We start from the raw sequence: 21,369 nt of genomic DNA, 5'->3' as shown, positions 1-21,369 counted from the left end.
TTACTACATTCGAAAAGCTACGCTTAAAATAAAGCATAGTTCAAATTATTTTGTATTTTAACCGTGCTGTTAAATGATGAACACGTGCTGCCATCTAAGTTATAACAGTTCAAGCAGCCTGTGGTAACGAATTGTAAAAAGTTTCAAATAAATAAAAACATTTCTCTTCAATATCTTATCTTATATATTATTCCCTTCTCATTTTAAAACTTATCAGGCTGGCTAATGATGAAAAAACCTTGATGCAGGCTGTAGTTCTTATGCATTTTTTTTTTTTGCAAAGTTTTAATGCAGTTTTCCAATTTTTTACGTCGCTTTCGGCAAAAAAAAAAAAAAAAAAGCCTGTGTGTGTGTTCATATTTTAATAAAGCTTAAAAGCACTGGAATTAGTTGTTTGGTTAAATTATTATTATTATTTTTTTTTTTTTGGCAGAGCGTTCGGCTATAAACTATATCAACTTCGGGCAAGCCTGGGCTCTCCGACATTATATCAAATTTATATTAGTATTACGCATTACATGTACTCATAACATACACACGTAATAAAATAAATGCAGTGGGAATGCTACTTGGTGTTTCGACTCCTTTATGTTAGGGGTCAGGCTACAGTTATCATTAAGATAAGTTGACTGTTAATCGAAGGGTGTTCTTCCTTTTTTTTAAAGCTCTGACTACATCCAGATCACTCAGCATAATATAAGCATAAAAAAGTATTAGATTTACCTAAAGGAAATCCTTTTTGTGCAGAAAAACATTTTCATTGTATGCTGAAATGTAGATGTTTCTAATAGCAGTGTTCAGCCTTTTGTACAAATGAAAAAATACTACGCCAAATGAAAACTACGAGTTTCACCCAGTAAACCTTTAATTTTTTATTCGCGCAAATACGATATAAAGCATTGAAATTATTACCAACTTCATTAGCAAGAAATCATTTTCTACTCCTCTGCTTTTTGCTGAAAAAAAAACCTTTTGTTCGAAGAATTACACTTAAAAAACGAACTCAGTTCAACTGGTTTTGGTTTTGACTTTTAAGTGTTCGATTAAAAGAGAAACATGTGCGGGCATTTAAGCCGTAACGGTTAAGGCAATCTTCTATGTGAAATAGTTCAATATTCAAAGATAAAAACACTTATTTTCAATCTAAATTATTACTTCTCTAGAATGCTTATTTCAATCGCTACGTGAGATCTTCGTCATTCTTTAATCAAATTTCATGCTTTACGAATAATTTTAAGTTGTATCGTGCTGGTTAATGACAAAATATAGAAGCATGATCTTATTATTATTATTTTTTATTTTTTTTGGCAAAAAGCTTTTTTGCTGTTTTTTACTACGCATTCCTTCAATGAATAGCTTTCGAAAAGGAAGGCGCAATTGCTAGGTTTGTTGAGGTGTCAGGCTGTTAATCAGAATGGCGCCAATTCGAATCCGTGCCAATAAATATATCTTTAATGTTTCTTTTTTTTTTTCCTGTCAGATGCTCACATGAGCAGGACTGTATTTGCCACAACCTGTTTTTTCACATGCACAATTATTGCTTTTTCACGAGTCACTACTCAGCCACTTTTAATGATATTTATGTTTGCATTGAAAATATGTGCGACCAAAAGGTGAGCGATGATCAAATTATCACAACGTTGTATTTAATGAGGTTTTGTTACTGATGTCTTTAAATTACATGCCTTCTCTTCTGCGCTTACTTTTTTTCGGTTCTTCTTCTTAATGTTCTTCCTTTGAAATTTTTAAAGAGCGAAATGCCTTATGAAACAATTCGAAGCACAGTGCGGAGTTCCGCACGGGTCGACTAGTTTAATCTTATTATATTTCGCTTGAAGATATTTCGACGTTCCGGCGTATGAGAAGAAAGGGAAAAAATATAGCAATTAATCTTCAAATCATTTTACCAGTGGAACTTGATTTTTCAATTTTCTTTTTTTAGTAACTTTCAAGCCCATAGTAAATAATTGATACTGTACATAAAATCAGAAAAATACTTTTGCGATTTTTCTTTTTCTTTTTTCTTTTAAAAACAGAAGAATGATAAAGATTTTATTTTAATATACTAACTCAAACTATAGTGGAAAAAAGTTACTTTCAATTTTACTCATGCCACCGGGTTGTGGACTAGGGAGAAACTATTCTTCCATTAGACCGGACATAATGTTGGTACTAGATTTTTTTTTTCTTTTAAGTATGGATTGATGCACCTTGAAATTTTAAGGGAGGTTACAGTGTTTCAAAGTTAAAAAAGATAAATTTAGCTTTCATGATTATTATGAATTACGATGGCATTTGGACGAGGCAATTGTATGATCTGCACTGTATATTTTCAGTACTTCTTTACATTCATTAGCTTTCATTATCTTTATTTACTTAATAAATTAATGTGAAAGAGTTTTACAAAGCTTTGAAAGAGATAGAGCACAATATTGGTTGCTGATACAAACCACAGTGCAGCATCTTCCATTTCAAAGATTAAAAACGATTAGTTTCACGTATTTAATACACTAGACACTAACGAATAATAGTATATATTTACATCATGTTCTTTTCGTTTTTTTTTTTTTTTAATTTCTTTTGAGAGAGTGGGGGGGACACATTTTCTGAAGCGGTGTCTTTATCTTCATGCGAAACATCAAAATTCTTTTTTTAAGAAAATTTAAAAAAAGGCACGTTTATAGGGTTTATATGTTTTCCACTTTGGTAATGTTTCACCTTTTCTACGTTATTAGTATTTTTTTTTTTTTTCATTTGGAAAATAAATTTTGGTGAATATGTAGTATATCATTTTAAATTAGTAAGAAAAAAAATGTTTGTTACTATGCTTTAATGTCAAAAATTTCGAACGAAATATTTCTCAGTTATAAGTTTTACTATATTTGTAGATATTTGTTTTAGTCACATTAATAGTACTTTTTCACCGAACTGCATACTAGTATACCTCTGTCACTAATCATGATTGTAGGACTGAATTAATCGGATCTAAGTCAAAATCGATGAACTCTCTTATCTCGTCCAATAGCATCTTAGTTTATGATAGAGTTCTATGAATCAAATAGTGTTTGTCTCCTGGGAATAAAGGAGTTATTTGTGAACTGGTGGAAGAGGAACAATGGCTGTTACGCACTAAACGGATTTGATGGTGCCTAGTACTGATTATAGATACGGCCTAAAAAAGCATTCGTAATTTTAACTATACTGCTATTTAATTAATTTACTACTTACTTTGAAGCCCCGAAGTATTTACTAAAGATATAGCTGAGAATAATATCCGTATTGTTCTGGTATCAAACATATTGCAATTATTACACTAAATGCGATGCGTTGTGCTAATACACAACGGTTTCTCACACCTCATAGTATGCAGAAAAGTAAAAAGTTGGGCTTTTTCTTCTAAAGCTTCTTAAAACTTTAGAAGAACTGCCTTGGTGCGAGCAGTTATGAAGTTATTAAAACTAAATTTATTTAAAACTTAGAAAATTCCGAAAGCCATTCTACTCGATTAAGTTAAATGCAGATTTAAGTATTCCATTTACTTGCCATTTGAACAACGTCAGCAATATAACGCTCTTGAAATAGATACCAGTATAAATAATAGTGCGACAAAAAGAAAAAAACATGAAGTGTCAACGAAAAGGGGCAAGGAAACTATAAATTATTTGTTTGGAAGAAAGAAAATTCTTTTTGGCAACATTAAGGTTTATCGTTGCTTTAAAAAATAATCAATTTTATGTGTTTGAGAAATGCTGTAAAAGATGAAACATTATCACTCTGCACATTATATGTAGTTTTATACATTTTACTAGATAAATTCAAGCAGGACATCTACTCTCAATTGCCTGCATAAAAGTTTTATTATATTTATTTTATTCATTTTTCTTTCTTTCTTTTTCTCTCCTTCGTTTTCTGTCTTTTTCTTTATTTTTCTTTCACCCTTTTTTTTTCTTTCATTCTTTTTATTTCTTTCATTTTATTTATTTTCTTTCGATCTTCTATTTTCTTTCTTTTCTGTTCTTTCTTCCTTTCTTTTTTTTTCCTTCCTACTTTTTTATCTCTTTTCTTTTTTTTATTTTCTTTCTCCATGTCTTTCTTATTTTTTACTAATTAGAAACAAGTGAATAAACATCAATGTGTTAATTTGTTGCATTTCAAACTTATTCTACTTAACTGAGCATCGAGCAATCTGCTCTGAGATAATAAAACGACCACCATTTTCTGTTCTCCCAAACCGTAATAGCTGCGTTAAAATAAAGAAACACAAGACATGCAACTAATGCAAATCTCCTAGAGATTCTTTCCTCTTGACGCCCCAGGTTTATTGCTTTCAGATGCTTTCGAGAGAAAAATATTTTTCCTCGTACAAAGGATAATTTTCATTTTGCGAAAGACTAATTGACTGAAAAATATGAGAGAAAAGTATTCTCGGTACTTGCGCAAAATAAATGGATCGTGAAATTTTAGAAAAAATTCACCCCTTTAAAGATGTAAGTTAAATGATGGTTTAGTTAATGCTTCTTTTCTCAAGAGACATGGCGTACATAGACGCAAGATTCTCGTAATTAGAAGATATGGAGGCAAAGCATTTACAGTACATTTTATTTTTAAGCAGGTGAATGATATTTGATACATATCTCTAAATATTACCTTTTGATTTCAACAGAAGAATTAAAATTAAAAAGAAAAAAAAAAACAGATCTTATCTGCATCATTTAGAACCAAAATGTTTCAAATAGTCAGGTTTCTCTGACCAAGAAGTATATTGACTCAGGCACACATATTGGCAGGCCCTAGTGACTTAAGGGAATATATTGGAGCTAAACTGGCTTCATCTAATTAACTCACTCCCAGAACTGCCAGAAAGGAAATAATGTATACTCAATATACACACTATATGAACGAAAGTATTTTGACACTTTCAAAAATTGACGTTTTTACGGATTTCTTGAGAAATAAGAGATTAACTGTTCCGTAATTTTTTCACATAAAAGGTATACTCCAGCTGTCATTTTCCGATAAAAGTTGAATCTACTATTCTTTTAGGGGACCAGCAACAAATTAAGAAAACAAAAAAATATTTTTAATCATCCTTCATTGTTAAAAGCTCGGAATACGCTACAAAATTTCAGAAGTAAGTTTACAAACTATGTAGAACTTATGTTTATATTTTCGTGAAAGTATTTCTTGTACCCACAGAGATATAAGCATTTTTTTTTTTCAAAAATACAAATTTATTTTGAAGGTTTTTGGCTCATAGCACGCAGAGTTTTTACTTTTAAAATATTTGACAGCATACAAGAGAAACATAATAATAAAATTTGAAGTTAAAATATTTAAAATTGGATGAAGTATGAACGTTTAAAGCTATTCAATTTTCAATGCGAATAAGCGAAAGATAGCAATTTATAACCTTCATAATCAAACGCGTAAGTATATCTTGCAACTCATGAAAAAAATTCATCTCGATATCTTTAAAATTTAAAAAGTTATCAACGATCTAATGTGCAGAATTTCAAAAATTCTTGGATAGGCGACGAATTGTAAAAGCTCGTTCGCAAAAATTTCCTGTTATCGTGCAGAAAGATTAGTGAAATAACAGAATAAAAAAATACTAAGCACTTTTCATATAGCACTCAAAAGGACAAAATAACTTTTCTGATTCAGAAAGGACAATTTAAGTATTCCTGTAATTTTCAAAAATTCCAAGAAAATGACACCACAAACGAAGAAAAGTGCGACTCAAGTCTTGAAGAAAAATGTTTATCATTATCTAGTTTTCAATCATAACTTTGAGTGTTGAAACATGCGTATTTTTTTTATTGGAAAATTTTAGTTTGAAATAACTAGAATCACACTTTTCTTCGTTTGTCGTGGAAATATTGAAAACTGCAATAATACTTAAATTGTCCTTTCTGAATTGGAAAAGTTATTTTGTCCCTTTGAGCGCATTATGAAAAGTCATTTTATTTTTAATTCTAAATGTATTTCAGAAATAGACCATCACAAAACTTCACCTTGTTTTTTCATATAAATATTCCGTGCTAAAAAGGAAAAACCTATACACGTGTCTAACACTTTAAGCAGTGGGCTCTAAAAAATAATCCAACTTGTTCCTTTCTAAGATTTATTTGTTTTTTATTTTAATTAAAACCAATGAAATATTTAAGATTTCCCAAACTAAGTTGTGGCTCAAGTTGATAAAGGTTCTAATATGTCTCTTTATTTAGACCCGTTATGGATTAATGACATTGAATACAATTTATGCTTGCTTTAGAGAAGCCTTGATTCAAAATTTTCATTATGATTACTATTAGCATTAATGTTGTAAAGCAATAAAATTTAGAACAATGGGTTTTATAGTAAACATTAAATGGAAAAACTATAGTTAAACCTTTTTAACTTATTCTTGAATTTTACAGCTTGTTCCCAGTTATTTATAATGAACGAAAACTTTTTTTCCCCAATTATTCCTCGCCCACTAAATGAATAGCAGATTCAGTTTTTCTCAGAAAATGACACGTGGACTGTAACTTTTATGTGAAAAAAATTACAGAGCAATTAGTCTCTTATTTCTCGAGAAATCCGTAAAAATATGAATTTAATTAAGTGTCCCAATACTTTTGGTAATATAGTGTATAAATAAAAAAGAATATACATACATACACTGAGGGAGGGGAAATCCCAACACCGAAAAAATCTTGTGTTTGATGAACGAAATTTTGTGAACTTGCTTATGCGTGTAAAAGATGACATCGATTCAAATTTCAGGATTTGTGCATAAGTGTGGCAGTAGTAGCGCCACTAGGGTGGTCACAATAAATCGACTTTCGAATTTCTTCCGCGGCACCCCCTAAAATGTGCCAATTGAATAGAAAGCATGATTTGCAAAGTTTCAGCTTAAACCGATAATATTAACACGTGCCACAAAGAGGCTAAAGTTAGGAAAAACAGCGATTTTTGGTAAAAAATTGTAGTTTTTCCTCTTTAAAACTAAAACTTTTCATCCCAGATACTTCGTTCTGGACTCATTTTATAGGAAATTTTATTCTTGTGATGAGATGTTTATCCATTTTTTAAATAAAAGTTACAGAAAGGTACTTTGGATTATTCAGGTCAGGTCATGAAAGATATCATCAATAAGGAATTTTCATGCAAAGACCTAAAAGCATTACAATACTCAATGACATTTATTTGCTCTTTGTTAATTTCAATTTATCAATTAAAAAGTTTTCATTTGGAGGTATTTAAAAAAATTAAATGCCTGCCTAAATTAGAAAATGTCTAGTTTGGCGGGAAGCTTTTTGCTCACCAAGCAACCACCTCAACTAGAAAAGCTTCCCGCCAAACAGGATAAACAATTTAAAGGATCTGTACATATTTCTGAGGAGTTGAAGGAGGGAGCAGGATCGAAGGTGTGTAGTAGTAGGAAGGTCGGAAGTAGGTGTGATGAAAGAGAAGAACAGGGACAATGATAGTTTGGCAGATATTGGTGGGCAAACTAGATATCATGACTTTTTAAGGCTGAGGCTTCTTTGGTTTAGGATGAAGGTTTTCTTTTTTGTGGGAACGAGTTAAAAGTTTTCTTGGCGGCGAAATTTTTGCAGCAGGGTTGTTTTTGCTGAGATTATTACTTACACTGTTAAATGACATACACTAAAGAGACATACATCAGTATGTTATTACTTTTGTATGACAAGTTGAAGTTGTAATAGCTTCGATATGGTAGACTTTGATGAATGTGGAAAAATGCGCCTGAATTCAGACATAACTTGTAACAGAAACTGTCATTAGTTAGAAATTAGTTTTACACCTCTTTCAGCTGTGATATTGACAACCCTTAAACTGATTACTATCTTTTTAGTTTCAATATAATATTGGTTTTTACACTATTCATCAAGATAAGTATCTAAAAACTTTGTATCGATTTCGAATCTCTTTAAAAAAAATAGAATCTCTTAAAAAAGTGTGAGGAGAATTGAAAAAATCTACTTCTTTGTAAAATAAAATAAGCTTCTTTCAGATTGAGCTCTGCTTTTGTATCTCTATTATCACAATCATCTTCATTATCTCCTACTTCGAAATTTAATTTTGCAGCCTCCCTTGCTTTGATCTTTCTTTTTTTTTTTTAAGTAATAGTCCACTCGTGCGGAACTCCGCACTGTACTTCGAATCGTTTCATGAGGCATTTCGTTTTCAAAAAATTCAAAGAAAGACCCTTATGAAGAAGAACCGAAAAAAGTAAACAGATAAAGGAAACGCACAAGAGAAGTCATGTAATTTGAAGTCATCAGTAAAAAATTCTCGTTAAATACTACATTGTGATAATTTGATCATCACTCACCTTTTGGTTTTACGTATTTCTAATGCAAACATAAATATCATTAAAAGTGTGGCTGAGTGACTCGTGAAAAAGCAGTAATTTTCCATGTGAAAAAACTGGTTGTTGCAAATACAGTTCTGCCCATGTGAGCATCTGACGGAAAAAAAAGAAGCAGTAAAAAGAGATTTATTTGCACGGATTAGAATTGGTGCCATTCTGATTATCAGCACGACACTTCAACAAACCTAGCAATTGCGCATTCCTTTTCGAATGCTATTCATTGAAGGAATGCGTAATAAAAAGCAGTAAAAAAGCTTTTTGCCGAAAAAAAATAAGATCATGCGTCAATGTTTTGTCATTAGCCAGCATACCATTTAATATTATTTGTAAAATATGGAATTTGATTAAAGAATGAGGAAGATTTCACGTAGTGATTAAAACAAACATTCTAGAGAAGTGATAAATTCGATTGAAAATATGTTTTTATTTTTGAATATTGAACAATATCCCATAGCAGGCTGCTTTAACCGTTACGGCTTAAATGCCCATGCCCGCACATGTTTTTCATTTAATCGAACACTTAAAATTCAAGAATTTTTTAAGTGTAATTTTTCGAACTTAGACAAAATGTTTTTTTTTTTTTTTCAGCCGAAAGCAGACGAGTAGAAAATGATTTCTTACTAATGAAGTTGATAATAAGTTCAATGTTTTATATCGTATTCGCGCGAATAAATAATTAAAAGTTTGCTGGGTGAAACTCGTAGTTTCAGTTTGGCGTAATATTTTTGCATTTGTACAAAAGGTCGAACACTGCTATTAGAAAAATTTATATTTCAGCATACTATGGAAACGTTTTTCTGCAAAAAAAAAAAAAAAGGATTCCCTTGAGGTAAATCTAATACTTTTTTTATGCTTACATTATGCTTAGTGGTTTGGACGGAGTCAAAGCTTAAAAAAGCAAGAACACACTTCGATTAACAGTCAACTTATCTGAATGAAAACTTTAGCCTACATAAAGGAGTTGAAACACCGAGTAGCATTCCCACTGCATATATTTTATTACGTGTGTTATCTGTTGTATGTTATGAGTACATGAATTAGCAATATTAATATAAATTTGCTGTTACGTCGGACAGCCCGAGCTTGCTCGAAATTCAGATAGTTTATAGCCGAACGCTCTACCGAAAAAAAACTTTTTTTCCTTGCCGAAAACGACGCAAAAAGATTGGAAAATTGTATTAGAACTTTCTTTAAAAAATTTTTGCATAAGAACTACAGGCTGCATCAAGGTTCTGCAACAGCAAGGGTGTTTCCGAAAAATTGATTTTTAGACCGTAAGTTCTATTTTTCGTCATTAGCCGGCCTGATAAATTTTAAAATGAGGGGGAAATTTCTTCAAGAGATAAGAAAGATCCCGCATACTGACAGAAAAATAATCCTCAGAAATAATATATAAGATAAGATATTGAAGAGAAGTGTTTTTATTTTTGAAAACTTTTACAATTTTTTATCGCAGGCTGCTTGAACCGTTATGGCATAGATGGCAGCACGTGTTCATCATTTAACAGAACGGTTAAAATACAAAATAAATTGAACTATGCTCTATTTTAAGCGTAGCTTTTCAAACGTAGTAATAATGTGATAAGCTTTTTTTTTTTTTTTTTTTTGCAAAAAGAAAAAAAACTATATATTTTACCCTTCAAATTAAAGTACAAAATAATTTCAACTAAGTTCTTTTTTAAGCGTAGCTTTTCGAATGTAGTGAAAATGTCATAGGCTATTTGTTTTTTTGCAAAAAGAAGAAAAAATATTTCATTGTAGTCTGAAATATTAACCTGATACTTATATTTTCGCTTACATTATGCTTTAATTTACTTACCGGAGCCAAAGATTTAAAAAGAAAACAAAAAAAAAAGTCTTGCAATTAAGATTCAATTTAGCTCCTTGTTTCAGAAGGTTTTCTTAACAGCAAGGAGTTTTTCAATCTCATATATTCTATTCATTCATATTTGTATAAAGTGTTCATGTAATGCGCGATACTTCTCTAATTTTTTAATGCAGATTGTCCGGACATGGGCCCGGACACTCATTCTCCTGGTTACCAGTCGAACACTCTACCGATCGACAAACCTTTTTCCCCCAAGCCTCTTTCCAAAAACACATTGCCGACTAGATGTGGTAAATCGCTATTATGTCTGACGTGTCAAGAGCATGAATAGCAGTTATGAAACATTTTTGAGAAACGTTAAATATTTGTATGATTTCGTTTGTGCAAATTCATGTCTATTATAGAAATTGTTCTTTCATTATAATCAGACATATTACTCTGTTTTATGCATCACTCGTGGCCTGACGGATAAGGCATCGGTCTCTTAAACAGGGGTTTGTGGGTTCGAGTCCCGCCGAGGGTAAATAGCATGGCAAGTTTTTGATGTCCTCTTTAGCACAGGGTGGAAGAAATCGTCAGAACATTGTTGAAAAAATATGTTACTGCCTATTTAAATGACCAATCGCTGAGTAGCTGATTTTTATTTTCTCAGGTTAATATAAAGAAAAAAATATTAAATTCCAAAATGTTTACATTTATCGTTTAATCTGACTCATTACACATTAAATATTGTTTTTAAAATGAGTATTTTGTTTATCATTGACAAGTGGTCATCCTTTTTTGGTCACGGAGTATTTTTAATTGGTAGTAAATAATATTAACATTACAAATAAAAACCGTAACGAAAGTTTAAGTAAAATGTTCCCACATGCATTTTTAAAATGAAATAAATTTTTCTTAGCTTTTTTTATACAACCTGCTGCCCTTGTTGCCTAATTGATAAGGCATCGGTCTCCGGAACCGGGAATTGCGGGTTAGAATCCCGCCGAGGGTGAGGTGAAGCGCTGGAGTTTTTTCAATTTTCATTAAAAAACTGAAAAATTTAAGTTGTAATGAAGATGAAGTGCCAAGGGAGAAAATCTCAGAAATAATGTCATACCGGTATTCAGATTCATTTCTCTTTGATACTGATGCTCGTTTGTGATAGAGAAATGTAGATAAAATAATCCGTGTTACCTGAACAAATGCAGTAAACATTTCTGTTCTATGCTTAATTTTAAACTGTGGATAAAGAATTCTGCTAAAACTTTAAAACTTGTGGAATATTTATTTATCTTACATTTGCGTTTCTAGTATTACCACCCTCACTCAGGTCGATACAGATTGTATTTAGTTTGGAAAGAGGCTTTTTTGCAGTCATTACAAAAATTGCACGTATTCATTTCTTAACAACAATTACGAAGCACTTCCGAGAAACGAAAGAATATGCCAGAAATATAGTCTTTAAAACAAATTGGAAACAAACAAGTCTATTAAAATAATTTAAAACTTCTTGCAACTTGGACATCTGAAGTATCGGCAGCCCTTGTGGCCTAATGGATAAGGCATCGATCTCCTAACCCGGGGATTGCGGGCTCGAGCCTCTCCGAGGGTGAATCGCATGGAGAGTCTTTGCTGTCCTCTTTAGCGCAAAGTGGAGGAAAACGCAATTGAAATCACCAGAACATTGGTGAAAAAATAAAGTTTTGCGTCTTTAACAGACCGATCATTGAGTGGCTGTTTTTTATATTCTCAGGTAATTTTAAAGAAAAAAATATTGAATTCCAAAATGCTTTCATTCCTCGTTAAATCTGACTCCCTGCACATTAAACATTGTTTTTAAAATGAATATTTTGTTTTAAATTTTGTTTATCATTGACAAGTGGTCATCATTTTTTCGTCACATTTAGAGTATCTTTAACTGATAGAAATTAAATTTAAGATTAGACGTAAAAAACGCAACAAAACATAGTAGTAAATTGTTCCCGCATGCATTTGTAAAAGGAAAAAAACTTTTCTTTGTTTTTTTTACCTTCTGCTGCCCTCGTGGCCTAATGAATACGGCATCGGTCTCCGGAACCGGGAATTGCGGGTTTGAATCCCGCCGAGGGTGAGATGCTGCGTAAGAAGTTTTTACATTTTCATTAAAAAACTGAAAAGTTTAAAGTGTAATTAAGATGAAGTGTCAAGGGAGAAAAATGTCAGAAATGATGTCATACCGGTATTCAGGTTCATTTCCCTTTGATACTAATGCTCGTTTGGGATAGAGAAATGTAGATTAAATAATCCGTGTTACCTGAACAGATGCAGTAAACATTTATGTTCTATGCTTATTTTTAAACAGTGGATATTGAGTTCTGCTAAAACTTTAAATCTTCTGGTAAATTAATTAATCTTACATTTGGGTTTCTAGTATTGCCACCCTCACTCGGATCTATACCGATTGTATTTAGTTTTAAATAAGGCTTTCTTGCAGTCACCAAAATAATTGCACGTGTTCATTTCTTTAACAGCAGTTACGAAGCATTTCCGAGAAACGGAAGAGTATGCCAGAAATATAGTCTTTGAAACAAATTGGAAACAGACAAGCCTATTTAATTAATTTAAAACTTTGGGCCACTTGGACATACAATGTATGTGCAGCCCTCGTGGCCTAATGGATAAGGCATCGGTCTCCTAAACCGGGGATTGCGGGTTCGAGTCCCGCCGAGGGTAAAGTGCAGTGTTAATCATTTTTAGTGTTGAATGCAAGAAGAATTAGGGCAAGCACATAACGCACAAATGCTATATGTGAAAAAAGTTTCGCAACAAAGCAATCCAAATACTGCGCTTTTGATCACCTTCGTAAATAAAATTGAATTTTAAAATTACCTGAAAGAGGAACTTGAAGCTGTTAGATTCTGAACTAAAACTTATCAACTGGCGTAGATTGCTATTTCTCATTCGCAGCTAGTTGGTGAGTACGTTTTTAACATTTTAACAAACACTTTCTTCTGCAAACCTCTTTCCAAAAAGTCATTGCCGACTAGATGTGGTAAATTGCAATTATGTCTGACGTGTCAAGAGCATGAATAGCAGTTATGAAAAATTTTTGAGAAACGTTAAATATTTTTATGAATTCTTTTGTGCAAAGTCAATTAACTTGTAGAAATTATTCTTTCATCATAATGAGACATACTACGCGTGATGCAGCCCTCGTGGCCTAACGGATAAGGCATCGGTCTCCTAAACCGGGGATTGCGGGTTCGAATCCCGCCGATGGTATATCGCGTGGAGAGTTTTTGCTGTCCTCTTTAGCACAAAGTGGAGGAAAACGCAATTGAAATCGCCAGAATATTACTGAAAAAATAAAGTTTTGCGTCTTTAACAGACCGATCGCTGAGTGGTTGTTTCTTATATTCTCAGGTAAATATATAGAAAAAAATATTGAACTCCAAAATGCTTTTATTCCTCGTTAAATCTGACTCCCTGCACATTAAATATTGTTTTTAAAATGAGTATTTTGTTTTAAATTTTATTTATCATTGACAAGGGGTCATCATTTTTTCGTCACATTTGGAGAATTTTTAGCTGGTAGTAATTAATTTTAAGTTTAGAAATTAAAAACGACACAAAACATAGTAGTAAATTGTTCCCGCATGCATTTGTAAAAGGAAAAAAAAATTTCTTAGTTTTATTTTAACTTCTGCTGCCCTCGTGGCCTAATGGATAAGGCATCGGTCTCCGGATCCGGGAATTGCGGGTTCGAGTCCCGCCAAGGGTGAGATGCTGCGTGAGAGTTTTTTAAATTTTCATTAAAAAACTGAAAATTTAAAGCGTAATGAGGATGAAGTGCCAAGGAAGAAAAATGACAGAAATGATGTAATACCGGTATTCAGGTTCATTTCTCTTTCATACTGATGCTCGTTTGGGATAGAGAAATGTAAATTAAATAATCCGTGTTACATGAACAGATGCAGTAAACATTTCTGTTCTATGCTTAATTTTAATCATTGGATATTGAATTCTGCGAAAACTTTAAAACTTGTGGTAAATTTATTAATCTTACATTTGCGTTTCTAGTATTGCCACCCTCACTCAGGTCGATACCAAATGTATTTAGTTTTAAATAAGGCTTTCTAGCAGTCACCACAGTAATTGCACGTGTTCATTTATTTAACAGCACTTACGAAGCATTCCCGAGAAACGGAAGAGTATGCCAGAAATATAGTCTTTGAAACAATTTGGAAACAGACAAGTCTATTTAATTAATTTAAAACTTTGGGCCACTTGGACATCCACTGTATACGCAGCCCTCGTGGCCTAATGGATAAGGCATCGGTCTCCTAAACCGGGGATTGCGGGTTCGAGTCCCGCCGAGGGTAAATTGCAGCGTTAATCATTTTGAGTGTTGAATGCAAGAAGAATTTGGGCAAGCATATAACGCACAAATGCTATGCGTGAAAAAAGTTTCGCAACAAAGCAATCCAAATACTGCGCTTTTGATCACCTTCGTAAATAAAATTGAGTTTTAAAATTACTTGAAAGAGGAACTTGAAGCTGTTAGATTCTGAACTAAAACTTACCAACTGGCGTAGATTGCTATTTCTCATTCGCAGCTAGTTGGTGAGTACGTTTTTAACATTTTAACAAACACTTTCTTCTGCAAACCTCTTTCCAAAAAGTCATTGCCGACTAGATGTGGTAAATTGCAATTATGTCTGACGTGTCAAGAGCATGAATAGCAGTTATGAAAAATTTTTGAGAAACGTTAAATATTTTTATGAATTCTTTTGTGCAAAGTCAATTAACTTGTAGAAATTATTCTTTCATCATAATGAGACATACTACGCGTGATGCAGCCCTCGTGGCCTAACGGATAAGGCATCGGTCTCCTAAACCGGGGATTGCGGGTTCGAATCCTGCCGAGGGTATATCGCGTAGAGAGTTTTTGCTGTCCTCTTTAGCACAAAGTGGAGGAAAACGCAATTGAATTCGCCAGAATATTATTGAAAAAATAAAGTTTTGCGTCTTTAACAGACCGATCATTGAGTGGCTGTTTTTTATATTCTCAGGTAATTTTAAAGAAAAAAATATTGAATTCCAAAATGCTTTCATTCCTCGTTAAATCTGACTCCCTGCACATTAAACATTGTTTTTAAAATGAATATTTTGTTTTAAATTTTGTTTATCATTGACAAGTGGTCATCATTTTTTCGTCACATTTAGAGTATCTTTAACTGATAGAAATTAAATTTAAGATTAGACGTAAAAAACGCAACAAAACATAGTAGTAAATTGTTCCCGCATGCATTTGTAAAAGGAAAAAAACTTTTCTTTGTTTTTTTTACCTTCTGCTGCCCTCGTGGCCTAATGAATACGGCATCGGTCTCCGGAACCGGGAATTGCGGGTTTGAATCCCGCCGAGGGTGAGATGCTGCGTAAGAAGTTTTTACATTTTCATTAAAAAACTGAAAAGTTTAAAGTGTAATTAAGATGAAGTGTCAAGGGAGAAAAATGTCAGAAATGATGTCATACCGGTATTCAGGTTCATTTCCCTTTGATACTAATGCTCGTTTGGGATAGAGAAATGTAGATTAAATAATCCGTGTTACCTGAACAGATGTAGTAAACATTTCTGTTCTATGCTTAATTTTAATCATTGGATATTGAATTCTGCGAAAACTTTAAAACTTGTGGTAAATTTATTAATCTTACATTTGCGTTTCTAGTATTGCCACCCTCACTCAGGTCGATACCAAATGTATTTAGTTTTAAATAAGGCTTTCTAGCAGTCACCACAGTAATTGCACGTGTTCAATTATTTAACAGCACTTACGAAGCATTCCCGAGAAACGGAAGAGTATGCCAGAAATATAGTCTTTGAAACAATTTGGAAAGAGACAAGTCTATTTAATTAATTTAAAACTTTGGGCCACTTGGACATCCACTGTATCCGCATCCCTCGTGGCCTATTGGATAAGGCATCGGTCTCCTAAACCGCGGATTGCGGGTTCGAGTCCCGCCGAGGGTAAATTGCAGCGTTAATCATTTTGAGTGTTGAATGCAAGAAGAATTTGGGTAAGCATATAACGCACAAATGCTATCCGTGAAAAAAGTTTCGCAACAAAGCAATCCAAATACTGCGCTTTTGATCACCTTCGTAAATAAAATTGAGTTTTAAAATTACTTGAAAGAGGAACTTGAAGCTGTTAGATTCTGAACTAAAACTTACCAACTGGCGTAGATTGCTATTTCTCATTCGCAGCTAGTTGGTGAGTACGTTTTTAACATTTTAACAAACACTTTCTTCTCCAAACCTCTTTCCAAAAAGTCATTGCCGACTATATGTGGTAAATTGCAATTATGTCTGACGTGTCAAGAGCATGAATAGCAGTTATGAAAAATTTTTGAGAAACGTTAAATATTTTTATGAATTCGTTTGTGCAAAGTCAATTAACTTGTAGAAATTATTCTTTCATCATAATCAGACATACTACGCGTGATGCAGCCCTCGCGGCCTAACGGATAAGGTATCGGTCTCCTAATCCGGGGATTGCGGGTTCGAATCCCGCCGAGGGTATATCGCGTAGAGAGTTTTTGCTGTCCTCTTTAGCACAAAGTGGAGGAAAACGCGATTGAAATCGCCAGAATATTATTGAAAAAATAAAGTTTTGCGTCTTTAACAGACCGATCGCTGAGTGGTTGTTTCTTATATTCTCAGGTAAATATAAAGAAAAAAATATTGAATTCCAAAATGCTTTTATTCCTCGTTAAATCTGACTCCCTGCACATTAAATATTGTTTTTAAAATGAGTATTTTGTTTTAAATTTTATTTATCATTGACAAGGGGTCATCATTTTTTCGTCACATTTGGAGAATTTTTAGCTGGTAGTAATTAATTTTAAGTTTAGAAATTAAAAACGACACAAAACATAGTAGTAAATTGTTCCCGCATGCATTTGTAAAAGGAAAAAAACTTTTCTTAGTTTTATTTTAACTTCTGCTGCCCTCGTGGCCTAATGGATAAGGCATCGGTCTCCGGAACCGGGAATTGTGGGTTCGAGTCCCGCCGAGGGTGAGATGCTGCGTGAGAGTTTTTTAAATTTTCATTAAAAAACTGAAAATTTAAAGCGTTATGAGAATGAAGTGCCAAGGAAGAAAAATGACAGAAATGATGTAATACCGGTATTCAGGTTCATTTCTCTTTGATACTGATGCTCGTTTGGGATAGAGAAAGGTAAATTAAATAATCCGTGTTACATGAACAGATGCAGTAAACATTTCTGTTCTATGCTTAATTTTAATCATTGGATATTGAATTCTGCGAAAACTTTAAAACTTGTGGTAAATTTATTAATCTTACATTTGCGTTTCTAGTATTGCCACCCTCACTCAGGTCGATACCAAATGTATTTAGTTTTAAATAAGGCTTTCTAGCAGTCACCACAGTAATTGCACGTGTTCAATTATTTAACAGCACTTACGAAGCATTCCCGAGAAACGGAAGAGTATGCCAGAAATATAGTCTTTGAAACAATTTGGAAACAGACAAGTCTATTTAATTAATTTAAAACTTTGGGCCACTTGGACATCCACTGTATCCGCAGCCCTCGTGGCCTAATGGATAAGGCATCGGTCTCCTAAACCGGGGATTGCGGGTTCGAGTCCCGCCGAGGGTAAGTTGCAGCGTTAATCATTTTGAGTGTTGAATGCAAGAAGAATTTGGGTAAGCATATAACGCACAAATGCTATCCGTGAAAAAAGTTTCGCAACAAAGCAATCCAAATACTGCGCTTTTGATCACCTTCGTAAATAAAATTGAGTTTTAAAATTACTTGAAAGAGGAACTTGAAGCTGTTAGATTCTGAACTAAAACTTACCAACTGGCGTAGATTGCTATTTCTCATTCGCAGCTAGTTGGTGAGTACGTTTTTAACATTTTAACAAACACTTTCTTCTCCAAACCTCTTTCCAAAAAGTCATTGCCGACTAGATGTGGTAAATTGCAATTATGTCTGACGTGTCAAGAGCATGAATAGCAGTTATGAAAAATTTTTGAGAAACGTTAAATATTTTTATGAATTCGTTTGTGCAAAGTCAATTAACTTGTAGAAATTATTCTTTCATCATAATCAGACATACTACGCGTGATGCAGCCCTCGTGGCCTAACGGATAAGGCATCGGTCTCCTAAACCGGGGATTGCGGGTTCGAATCCCGCCGAGGGTATATCGCGTGGAGAGTTTTTGCTGTCCTCTTTAGCACAAAGTGGAGGAAAACGCAATTGAAATCGCCAGAATATTATTGAAAAAATAAAGTTTTGCGTCTTTAACAGACCGATCGCTGAGTGGTTGTTTCTTATATTCTCAGGTAAATATAAAGAAAAAAATATTGCATTCCAAAATGCTTTTATTCCTCGTTAAATCTGACTCCCTGCACATTAAATATTGTTTTTAAAATGAGTATTTTGTTTTAAATTTTATTTATCATTGACAAGGGGTCATCATTTTTTCGTCACATTTGGAGAATTTTTAGCTGGTAGTAATTAATTTTAAGTTTAGAAATTAAAAACGACACAAAACATAGTAGTAAATTGTTCCCGCATGCATTTGTAAAAGGAAAAAAACTTTTCTTAGTTTTATTTTAACTTCTGCTGCCCTCGTGGCCTAATGGATAAGGCATCGGTCTCCGGAACCGGGAATTGCGGGTTCGAGTCCCGCCGAGGGTGAGATGCTGCGTGAGAGTTTTTTAAATTTTCATTAAAAAACTGAAAATTTAAAGCGTTATGAGAATGAAGTGCCAAGGAAGAAAAATGACAGAAATGATGTAATACCGGTATTCAGGTTCATTTCTCTTTGATACTGATGCTCGTTTGGGATAGAGAAATGTAAATTAAATAATCCGTGTTACATGAACAGATGCAGTAAACATTTCTGTTCTATGCTTAATTTTAATCATTGGATATTGAATTCTGCGAAAACTTTAAAACTTGTGGTAAATTTATTAATCTTACATTTGCGTTTCTAGTATTGCCACCCTCACTCAGGTCGATACCAAATGTATTTAGTTTTAAATAAGGCTTTCTAGCAGTCACCACAGTAATTGCACGTGTTCATTTATTTAACAGCACTTACGAAGCATTCCCGAGAAACGGAAGAGTATGCCAGAAATATAGTCTTTGAAACAATTTGGAAAGAGACAAGTCTATTTAATTAATTTAAAACTTTGGGCCACTTGGACATCCACTGTATCCGCAGCCCTCGTGGCCTAATGGATAAGGCATCGGTCTCCTAAACCGGGGATTGCGGGTTCGAGTCCCGCCGAGGGTAAATTGCAGCGTTAATCATTTTGAGTGTTGAATGCAAGAAGAATTTCGGCAAGCATATAACGCACAAATGCTATGCGTGAAAAAAGTTTCGCAACAAAGCAATCCAAATACTGCGCTTTTGATCACCTTCGTAAATAAAATTGAGTTTTAAAATTACTTGAAAGAGGAACTTGAAGCTGTTAGATTCTGAACTAAAACTTACCAACTGGCGTAGATTGCTATTTCTCATTCGCAGCTAGTTGGTGAGTACGTTTTTAACATTTTAACAAACACTTTCTTCTCCAAACCTCTTTCCAAAAAGTCATTGCCGACTAGATGTGGTAAATTGCAATTATGTCTGACGTGTCAAGAGCATGAATAGCAGTTATGAAAAATTTTTGAGAAACGTTAAATATTTTTATGAATTCGTTTGTGCAAAGTCAATTAACTTGTAGAAATTATTCTTTCATCATAATCAGACATACTACGCGTGATGCAGCCCTCGTGGCCTAACGGATAAGGCATCGGTCTCCTAAACCGGGGATTGCGGGTTCGAATCCCGCCGAGGGTATATCGCGTAGAGAGTTTTTGCTGTCCTCTTTAGCACAAAGTGGAGGAAAACGCAATTGAAATCGCCAGAATATTATTGAAAAAATAAAGTTTTGCGTCTTTAACAGACCGATCGCTGAGTGGTTGTTTCTTATATTCTCATTTAAATATAAAGAAAAAAATATTGCATTCCAAAATGCTTTTATTCCTCGTTAAATCTGACTCCCTGCACATTAAATATTGTTTTTAAAATGAGTATTTTGTTTTAAATTTTATTTATCATTGACAAGGGGTCATCATTTTTTCGTCACATTTGGAGAATTTTTAGCTGGTAGTAATTAATTTTAAGTTTAGAAATTAAAAACGACACAAAACATAGTAGTAAATTGTTCCCGCATGCATTTGTAAAAGGAAAAAAAAATTCTTAGTTTTATTTTAACTTCTGCTGCCCTCGTGGCCTAATGGATAAGGCATCGGTCTCCGGAACCGGGAATTGCGGGTTCGAGTCCCGCCGAGGGTGAGATGCTGCGTGAGAGTTTTTTAAATTTTCATTAAAAAACTGAAAATTTAAAGCGTTATGAGAATGAAGTGCCAAGGAAGAAAAATGACAGAAATGATGTAATACCGGTATTCAGGTTCATTTCTCTTTGATACTGATGCTCGTTTGGGATAGAGAAAGGTAAATTAAATAATCCGTGTTACATGAACAGATGCAGTAAACATTTCTGTTCTATGCTTAATTTTAATCATTGGATATTGAATTCTGCGAAAACTTTAAAACTTGTGGTAAATTTATTAATCTTACATTTGCGTTTCTAGTATTGCCACCCTCACTCAGGTCGATACCAAATGTATTTAGTTTTAAATAAGGCTTTCTAGCAGTCACCACAGTAATTGCACGTGTTCAATTATTTAACAGCACTTACGAAGCATTCCCGAGAAACGGAAGAGTATGCCAGAAATATAGTCTTTGAAACAATTTGGAAACAGACAAGTCTATTTAATTAATTTAAAACTTTGGGCCACTTGGACATCCACTGTATCCGCAGCCCTCGTGGCCTAATGGATAAGGCATCGGTCTCCTAAACCGGGGATTGCGGGTTCGAGTCCCGCCGAGGGTAAGTTGCAGCGTTAATCATTTTGAGTGTTGAATGCAAGAAGAATTTGGGCAAGCATATAACGCACAAATGCTATCCGTGAAAAAAGTTTCGCAACAAAGCAATCCAAATACTGCGCTTTTGATCACCTTCGTAAATAAAATTGAGTTTTAAAATTACTTGAAAGAGGAACTTGAAGCTGTTAGATTCTGAACTAAAACTTACCAACTGGCGTAGATTGCTATTT

The 21,369-nt window shown here is 33.5% G+C and overlaps 12 non-coding genes across 12 annotated transcripts; all 12 read left to right on the top strand.

Moving 5' to 3' along the window:
- Nucleotides 1–12,829: 12,829 nt before the first annotated feature.
- Trnar-ccu (transfer RNA arginine (anticodon CCU)) lies at nt 12,830–12,902 on the top strand. The gene has a single exon. It is a non-coding gene; the product is annotated as a tRNA-Arg (tRNA).
- Nucleotides 12,903–13,378: 476 nt separating this feature from the next.
- Nucleotides 13,379–13,451, top strand: Trnar-ccu (transfer RNA arginine (anticodon CCU)). The gene has a single exon. It is a non-coding gene; the product is annotated as a tRNA-Arg (tRNA).
- Nucleotides 13,452–14,478: 1,027 nt separating this feature from the next.
- Trnar-ccu (transfer RNA arginine (anticodon CCU)) lies at nt 14,479–14,551 on the top strand. The gene has a single exon. It is a non-coding gene; the product is annotated as a tRNA-Arg (tRNA).
- Nucleotides 14,552–15,027: 476 nt separating this feature from the next.
- Trnar-ccu (transfer RNA arginine (anticodon CCU)) lies at nt 15,028–15,100 on the top strand. Its single transcript has one exon. It is a non-coding gene; the product is annotated as a tRNA-Arg (tRNA).
- Nucleotides 15,101–17,175: 2,075 nt separating this feature from the next.
- Trnar-ccg (transfer RNA arginine (anticodon CCG)) lies at nt 17,176–17,248 on the top strand. The gene has a single exon. It is a non-coding gene; the product is annotated as a tRNA-Arg (tRNA).
- A 528-nt stretch (nt 17,249–17,776) lies between these two features.
- Trnar-ccu (transfer RNA arginine (anticodon CCU)) lies at nt 17,777–17,849 on the top strand. The gene has a single exon. It is a non-coding gene; the product is annotated as a tRNA-Arg (tRNA).
- Nucleotides 17,850–18,325: 476 nt separating this feature from the next.
- Nucleotides 18,326–18,398, top strand: Trnar-ccu (transfer RNA arginine (anticodon CCU)). The gene has a single exon. It is a non-coding gene; the product is annotated as a tRNA-Arg (tRNA).
- A 426-nt stretch (nt 18,399–18,824) lies between these two features.
- On the top strand, nt 18,825–18,897 carry Trnar-ccg (transfer RNA arginine (anticodon CCG)). Its single transcript has one exon. It is a non-coding gene; the product is annotated as a tRNA-Arg (tRNA).
- A 528-nt stretch (nt 18,898–19,425) lies between these two features.
- Nucleotides 19,426–19,498, top strand: Trnar-ccu (transfer RNA arginine (anticodon CCU)). The gene has a single exon. It is a non-coding gene; the product is annotated as a tRNA-Arg (tRNA).
- Nucleotides 19,499–19,974: 476 nt separating this feature from the next.
- Nucleotides 19,975–20,047, top strand: Trnar-ccu (transfer RNA arginine (anticodon CCU)). The gene has a single exon. It is a non-coding gene; the product is annotated as a tRNA-Arg (tRNA).
- Nucleotides 20,048–20,472: 425 nt separating this feature from the next.
- On the top strand, nt 20,473–20,545 carry Trnar-ccg (transfer RNA arginine (anticodon CCG)). The gene has a single exon. It is a non-coding gene; the product is annotated as a tRNA-Arg (tRNA).
- A 528-nt stretch (nt 20,546–21,073) lies between these two features.
- On the top strand, nt 21,074–21,146 carry Trnar-ccu (transfer RNA arginine (anticodon CCU)). Its single transcript has one exon. It is a non-coding gene; the product is annotated as a tRNA-Arg (tRNA).
- The last annotated feature ends 223 nt before the right edge of the window (nt 21,147–21,369 follow it).

Source organism: Uloborus diversus, chromosome 8, assembly GCF_026930045.1.
Source record: "Uloborus diversus isolate 005 chromosome 8, Udiv.v.3.1, whole genome shotgun sequence".
Lineage (NCBI taxonomy): Eukaryota > Metazoa > Arthropoda > Arachnida > Araneae > Uloboridae > Uloborus > Uloborus diversus.
This window is presented reverse-complemented; position numbering and strand designations above follow the sequence as displayed.